Source organism: Martes martes (genome assembly GCF_963455335.1).
Source record: "Martes martes genome assembly, chromosome: 4".
NCBI lineage: Eukaryota > Metazoa > Chordata > Mammalia > Carnivora > Mustelidae > Martes > Martes martes.
In genome coordinates, this window is record NC_137891.1 from 139132629 (window position 1) to 139140171 (window position 7543).

Sequence of the window (7543 nt, forward strand, 5' to 3'; positions counted from 1 at the left end):
AGACAAGTTGTCTGGCCATACAGACAACCCAATATGGGTCCAAAATAACATTACAAACCATTTTTTTTCTTTTAGCCAAGAAAGTAGTAGTCATTGTTAAAAGTTGGGGAAATAAAAGTAATACAGAGAAAAAAATTAAATATTATAACTGTGACAACAAAAAAATCTATTTAAAATTTTAGTATATTTACTTTAACTCTTTTGTCTATGCAAACTAATCTCTCTCTATATATGTATATAAAACTGAGGGGGGGCTCCTGGGTGGCTCAGTCAGTTGAGTGTCTGCCTTCAGTTCAAGTTAGATTGCCAGGGTCCTGGAATGGAGCCCTGCATCATTGGTCTCCCTGCTCGGTGGGGAGCCTGCTTCTGCCTCTCCCCTTGCCCCTCCCCCTGCTCATGCTCCTTCTCACGTGTTCACTCTTTCAAGTAAATAAAACCTTTGAAAAAAGTCAATCTGCTATTAAAAATCCCAATTTTGTATTCTTTTCAAATTTTAAAACTATTGCATTATGTACATTTCTCCATGAAATCATATATTTTTGGGGTGCCTGGGTAGCTGAGTCAGTAGGGCATGCAACACTTGAGCTCAGTGTTGTGAGTTTGAGCTCCATGTTGGACACAGAGATGACTTAAAAATAAAACCTTAAAAAAAGAAATTATAGATTCTCTAAAAGTAATTTTAAATGACTGTAAGGTACTCTATTGCCTAATTTCTTCAAATGGTTCTTTATGATTTTTTTTGCTTCTCATTTTTTACTTTTTTAAAAACTGAGATAATACAATAGTATATATCCTTGCAAATAAATCTCAATGTACTTCTGTAGTTGGTCCTTTTAGGCATTAAAAAGGGGACCATAACATAAGGTCTGAAAGACATCTGTAGTTTAAGGGAAGTGTAGTGAAAACTCAGTTGAACAACTAGACTCATCCCCACTTCTGAGGAGCCTCCATTCTAGTATAGACAAGAGGAGGGTAGAATCGTGGGGTGATAATCACCATCTACACAACCACCCCCTTTTCATGTCACTGGTCCACTATTCCTAGTTCTTCCTAGCACTTGAACTTTCCCCTGAGCCCCTCAATACTCCCGACCTGTGCACCTGCATCATTCTTGCACTGAATACCATCCTCCTGATAACAGTTGCAACATTTATTATAGTTATGAGCTTGACATACTATCGACAGGAGCTTGTGAGTGCCTGGGGGGCAAAGGCTGTGGATCCCTCTTCTCTGCATATCCAATATCTTGCACGGAGCCTGCTACACAATCTAGAGTCGATGAATTTGTGAATCAATAAGTCAGTGAGTGAATATGTAAATAAGTAGCTTGACTGGTCAATTTCCTAGCTTCTCACCAAGCACAAGAATTTTTTTCCGTGGGCTTTTCAACACCACCAGTGTTCAAGCTTGTGGAGAAAATGCGGTGGAGTGAACTCATGATGTGTTTACCCACTAATCCAATGGAAAGCTACCCAGTGTCTAGTCCATGCTCCTGGGGACTCCTATTTTTCTGGTGATTCTTACACAGCACACCTGGATTTCTGGGGGGTACAGAGGTCTGAGTAATGACTGTGGCCTCCAAACATATTTTTTTTCCATATAATGTTTAACATTAAGACATTTCACATGCAGATTTAAATCTAAATTTAAAAACTGGCAATCTATATGTTATAATGTTAATAATGTTAAAGTCAGCTGCTCTGATTTGCTTGCTTATTTATTTATTTAAATAATAAAATGCTTGCTTATTTATTTATTTATCTATCTATCTATTTATTATTTATGAGAGCACAACTGAACACACATACAAGTGGGAGATGGGGGGAGGGGCAGAGGGAGAGAGCGAATCTTAAGCAGGATCCTCTCTCAGCTGGGAGCCCCAGGTGGGGCTCCATCTCAGGACCCTCATGACCTGTGCTGAAATCAAAAGTCAGATGGTTAACAGACTGAGCCACCCAGGTGCTCTCGGCTGCTCTAGTTCAGCTGGGAAGATTTATTAACCTCTTCAGGTTGTCAGATTTATTAATTCCCTTATCTAAGAAACACCTCTTGAATGTCTATCTTGAGCCTATAGGTTCTGTATCTGACATTATTATGCAAGTTTCTGACATTATGATCCCCGCCATAGACTAATTAATCTGGGTAGCTAGAAGCAGTGGAAGCAGAATAAATAGGGGATATGGTAGGGACACCTCCCTGGGGACTGAGCTCTTGACTAAGAATCAAGAAACTGGATTTGAGTCCCAGCCTTGCCATCATCTCATAGCTTTGTGGCCTTGAATAAAACCTTTATGAGTATCAACTTCCTGATCTATACAAATGAGGTGATTGGAGATTATGTTTAATTGAGACTTCTAGCTCTAATATTCAATTATAAAAACATCATTTTCAAGTCAGCGAAGGTAAAAAATACCAACCTAGTGGGGTGATGAAAAGTTTTGGAAATAGATCGTGGTGATGGTTGCACAACACTGTAGATGTACTTCATACCACTGAATTCGACACTTACTGGGGTTAAAATGGCAAATTTCATATGTATTTTATCATAATAGAAATATTTTTTAAAATACTTTAAAAAAATTTATTTATTTGAGAGAGAGCATGTGTATGAGTGGAGGGAGGGGCAGAGAGAGAGGGAGAAGCAGACTCCCCACTGAGCAGGGAGCTTGAGGTGGGGCTCGATCCCAGGACCCCAAGATCACGACCTGAGCTGAAGGCAGATGCTTAACCCACTGAGCCAACCAGGTGCCCCGAAAAATGTTTTTTATATATAAAAAAGTACAACAGTTTGGACCCAGTCCTCCAACATTGACGATCAGCCAGTCTATCCATTAACGGATGAGATTTAGGAGACCTTGAGGTGTGAGGGAGAAGAACCCATATTTCAGTGTTGGTCGACAACTTGGATGGTTCTGGTGGGAAGGTGCTTTGGCCTCTGTGCTTCCCTTAGCCTCTTGCCTTGATGCTATTTCACCATCTGCCCCAGCCTCCCTTAGGTCAGGGACGGGTTGAGTTTCTGGGCGGGCCACACCTCCATCTCAAACCCAAAGGAAGAAACTACCACAACCCCCTTCGATCTGGACCAACTTGTAAAAATGTTCTATTTTCTCTCTTTGCTTTTTCTTCCAACTGAGATAGGTTGAAGTTCTTAAAACTAAAATTAACTAAGACACATTTGCAAAAAGACAAAACAGTCTGAATTTCAGTTTGCTTCATATTATTACCGCTGTAGGGGCGGCCATTCTTTCAAGATAACATCTCTGCCTGCTATTTAATGCCAGGAATTTTGTCCAATGCAACCATTCATTTAATCCTCATAACCAGCCCCAAATATTTTACCTTTTAAATCTTTTATTCATTCATTTGGTTGGAAGGACATCTTCCTTGTTAGGAATGCCTGTCACCAGCCCCACCCCCCTTTCCAGCCTAGCTCCCGTCGTTGCTGAAATTCTACACATGTGTTCCCCTCCCTGTAAGACCAGATGAGAAGGCCCCTTGGAGGCCAGCAGAGAACAAGTCTCAGGCTGCATCTTTCTCTCTCAGGAGCACATGCCCCTTTGCTTTGTTTCTTTCCCCTTTCCAACTTTTCCATAATTAAAAAGCTGAACGGGTATCCTTTTCCTATTCCTCTGTTCTGCTTCCCATCTCTGTAAACTGACTCCTGAACACAAAACATACTGATCGGGTAGCACAGGAGATGACTCACCATTCCCCTCCCCTGTCCCCTTCGTGGGGCTGGCCAGGCTGCACTCACAACACACATTCTCCCCAAATAAAGCACCTGCCCGCCAGCCACATTTAACAAATGGGGACACATTCCTCTCCTCCTCAAACTGTGCTGTGTGTGGCCGGAGTCACCCGGCCATCCTCTCGTGGAGTGTGAGGTGAGCTGGGGTGACATCGCCAACGGGAGGATGGCAGAGATGGGAAAACCAGGATGAGTGTGTTTCAGGAAGAAGGCGTCAGTTTAACTTGGGGCAAAATGGATATTTCGAACATTGTATCATGACAGACACAAGGCTAGACAATTTTGTTCATTTCCTGAGGTCAACTTACAGCCATTGAAATGCACTGATCCCAACGGTCCAGTTTTCACAATGGATTCAGCCACAGGAACCCCATCTTTCCATCACCCTGGAGCCCCTCACCGCTTTGTCTTCACCATGCTCAGAAGAGCCACAGCTTTGATTTCTGTTCCTAACTATAGAATAGTTTTGCTTGTTCTTCATCTTCGTGGATTTCATCCATGCACAACTTCACCTCGGTGGATTTACTTGGAATGTACTCTTTAGTGTCTGGCTTCTTCTGCTTAGTCTATCACTAGTTCCTCTCTTCTTATTGCCCTGGAGAGTCTTCCTGTTATGCATTTCATTTCAAATTACTGTAAAATACAAACAGTATGCAGTTACATTTGCCTTGCAAAAGTTTGGAATGTTATACACAAGAAGTCTAATGTGCTTTGGCCAATGCCACCCTTTGCCCCCTCCACCTGGAGATAATTTGTTGGAATCTGGTTTTTTTTTTTTAATTCTAAAATTATTTATTCTACTCAGTCTCAGCGAGCAGAATTCTTTTTAAAATTTTTAAATTTTATTAACATATAATGTATTATTTGCTTCAGGGGTACAGGTCTGTGATTCATCAGTCTTACCCAATTCACAGCACTCACCATAGCACATACCCTCCCCAGTGTCCATCACCCAGCCACCCTATCCCTCCCCACCACACCCCCCCAGCAACCCTCAGTTTGTTTCCTGAGATTAAGAATCTCTTATGGTTTGTCTCTCTCCCGATCCCATCCTGTTTCATTTTTTCCCTCCCTATGCCCCACAACCTCCTTCCTGCCTTTCAAATTTCTCATATCAGAGAGATCATACAATAATTGTCTTTCTCTGATTGACTTATTTCGCTTAGCAAAATACCCTCTAGGTCCACCCATGTCTTGCAAATGGCAAGATTTCAGGGTTTTTGATGGCTGCATAATATTCCACTCTCTCTATATACCACATCTTCTTTATTCATTCATCTGTTGATGGACATCTAGGATATCTGTTGATTTTTTAAAAGATTTTTAAAATTTATTTGAGGCAGACAGTGAGCACCAGCAGGGGGAGCAGCAGAGGCAGAGAGAGAAGCCGACTTCTGGTTGAGTAGGGAGCCCAATACACAACTCGATCCCAAGACCCTGGGATCATGACCTGAGCTGAAAGCAGACATTTAACGACTGAGCCACCCACGCATCCTCTGTTGTGTTTCTTAAACAGCAGGTGTAACATTATATGTACCTCTCTGCAACTGGCTTTTTTTTTTTTTTAATTCAATGATATGTCTTGTAGCTATAACCATGGTCATGCACAGAGAGCCACTTTATTTTTAAAACAGCTGCATAATATTTCATAATATACACATTCCACCCTTGAATCATTACTGAGATGCTTTCCAGTTATTTCCATTTCAACAAATGCTCTGTAAACATATTTGTCACGTTTCCTGGTGCACATGTGTTTCTATAGGACACATATGGGGAAGTGAAACCAGAGAGTGTGCATTTAAATGCCAGTAGTTTGCCAAAGCAGTTCTACCACTGTAAATGCCCCCATCAATGCTGAGGGGGTTATACAATCTTGGAGATTTTACAATCTGTGGGCAAACACTTTTACCTCTTTTTAATTTGTATTTTATTAATTCTAGAAACACTGAACATTTCTTCCCATGATTAGTTGACGATATGTATCTTCTTTTTTGCTGAAGAGGGACTGGCTTAAGTTTGTATTGGGTAATTTCTTCTTGGTTTCATAGTTTAATTAGGCTAGTCCTTCTTATTACATTAGTTTTAATGTATATTACTGTCAGTGCCAAGCCTTTGTTCTATTTTCGCAATTAAGGTTTTTTTTGGGGGGGGTATTTTTATAGTACAGAGATTTTTAAATTATACCCATCTTTCAGTTAGGACTTTTGCTTCTCAGTGGGCCCTGTCTAAGAAAGTCTTCCTAATGCCAAGTCATGAACACAAGCCTTTACTTCCTTCTGATATTCTTATAGTTGACAGGTTGCTTTTGATGTGCTTATGGGACATTCTGATAAGGCAATTCCAACCTCTTCCAATCTTCTAGCAAATAAACCTATTCCTATAATTTCAGGCATCTGGGATTTTCAGCCATCTTTTTCACTCTCTTCCCAGTGCAGCAGAGAGAAATAAAAAATATGAAATTACCCCACGTTAGTGTTTTTTGTTCCTTTCCTAATCTACCTCCAATTCTGGTCAGAAATAAGTTTACTCACCCAGCAAATATCTTCACGCACCTGCTGGAGAGGGGCACCAGGATGCAGCACGCAGACAGACACACAGACAGACACCTCCTCACCCCCACCCCCGGCTGTCCCATGCTTAGTCTGGTGGGAAGACAGACATAAAACAAATAGCTCTGTGTGATGACAGCAAAGGAGGAGACGTCTCACACGGGATGCTGTGAAATACCCACACGCGGCTGGGCGCCAACTGTGTTGGGGGATTGAAATAAAAGTGGCCTGGAGCTTTTATCCTGAGCCCTGTAGTAATCCTGTGACCTTCCCGAGATGCCTGTGAATTCCCCAGAGCTTTGGTGGCCCCACGCCCTGAGGATTCGTTCACTCAGCTGCGTCACTGGCCCCTTACTCTGCAGTGTGGCAGTCCTCTTGGCTTCACTCTGTCCTGACCCGTCACCCTTGGTTCATTCCCCTTGACTTCCTCTAAGTCACTCACTTGGAGCTTGTGTCCGTGAACCTGGAGTGAAGGCTGGGGGAGGTGCAGGTGTGCGGGGGAACAGCCAACACATCCGTGTCTGATACTCCCTTAGCCTCCTTTGCCACCTGGTGCCCGGCACGCTCTCCCGGGTCACCTTTCTGTGTGGGTGTTGGTGTCGTCCTCCGACCTCGAGACGCCCCACGTGTCCCCCGCTTCTTGCATTCGGAGCCCCTTCAGAAGCACCCTCTACCCCAGCTTCTGATGCAGACCGATTTCGCAGGGTGAAGAGTCTCATCCTTTCGCAGCACAGAAAAACTGGCGGGGGGTTCAGAGTCTCAGACTGTTGTTCTCTGTAAAGGGCAAGGGCCTGTATAAGGATGGGCTTTCCCCGGAAGGATCATGCCGCCCTCTCTGCTAGCAGGCAGAGAAGCAGCCAGAGCCCATTTGGGGTTTAAATCACATTTTCCCTGCAACCGTGGAAGCTAATGCTGGTGGGTAAGTCTTTGAGGAAGTGGCCTTGACGCTGAGCCTGGAGGAGAAGCAAGTTACCCAGGGCCACGGTGGGGCTGGGAGAGGAAGGGTTCCGGGCAGAGTAGGCAGATCACACACAGTCCCTGAGCCGGACTAGGGCAAGGCACGTGAGAAATAAAGAGAAGCCTGCGGGAATGAAGAGACTGGGGTAAGATGGAGTTAATGTTGACTTTAGCCCCAGGGCAGGAGGAGGGTGGGGCAACGGGGAAAAGGTTAAAGCAGGTGTTCATTTTACATTAAAAATAAGATTGCTCTGGGGCACCTGGGTGGCTCAGTGGGTTAAGCTTC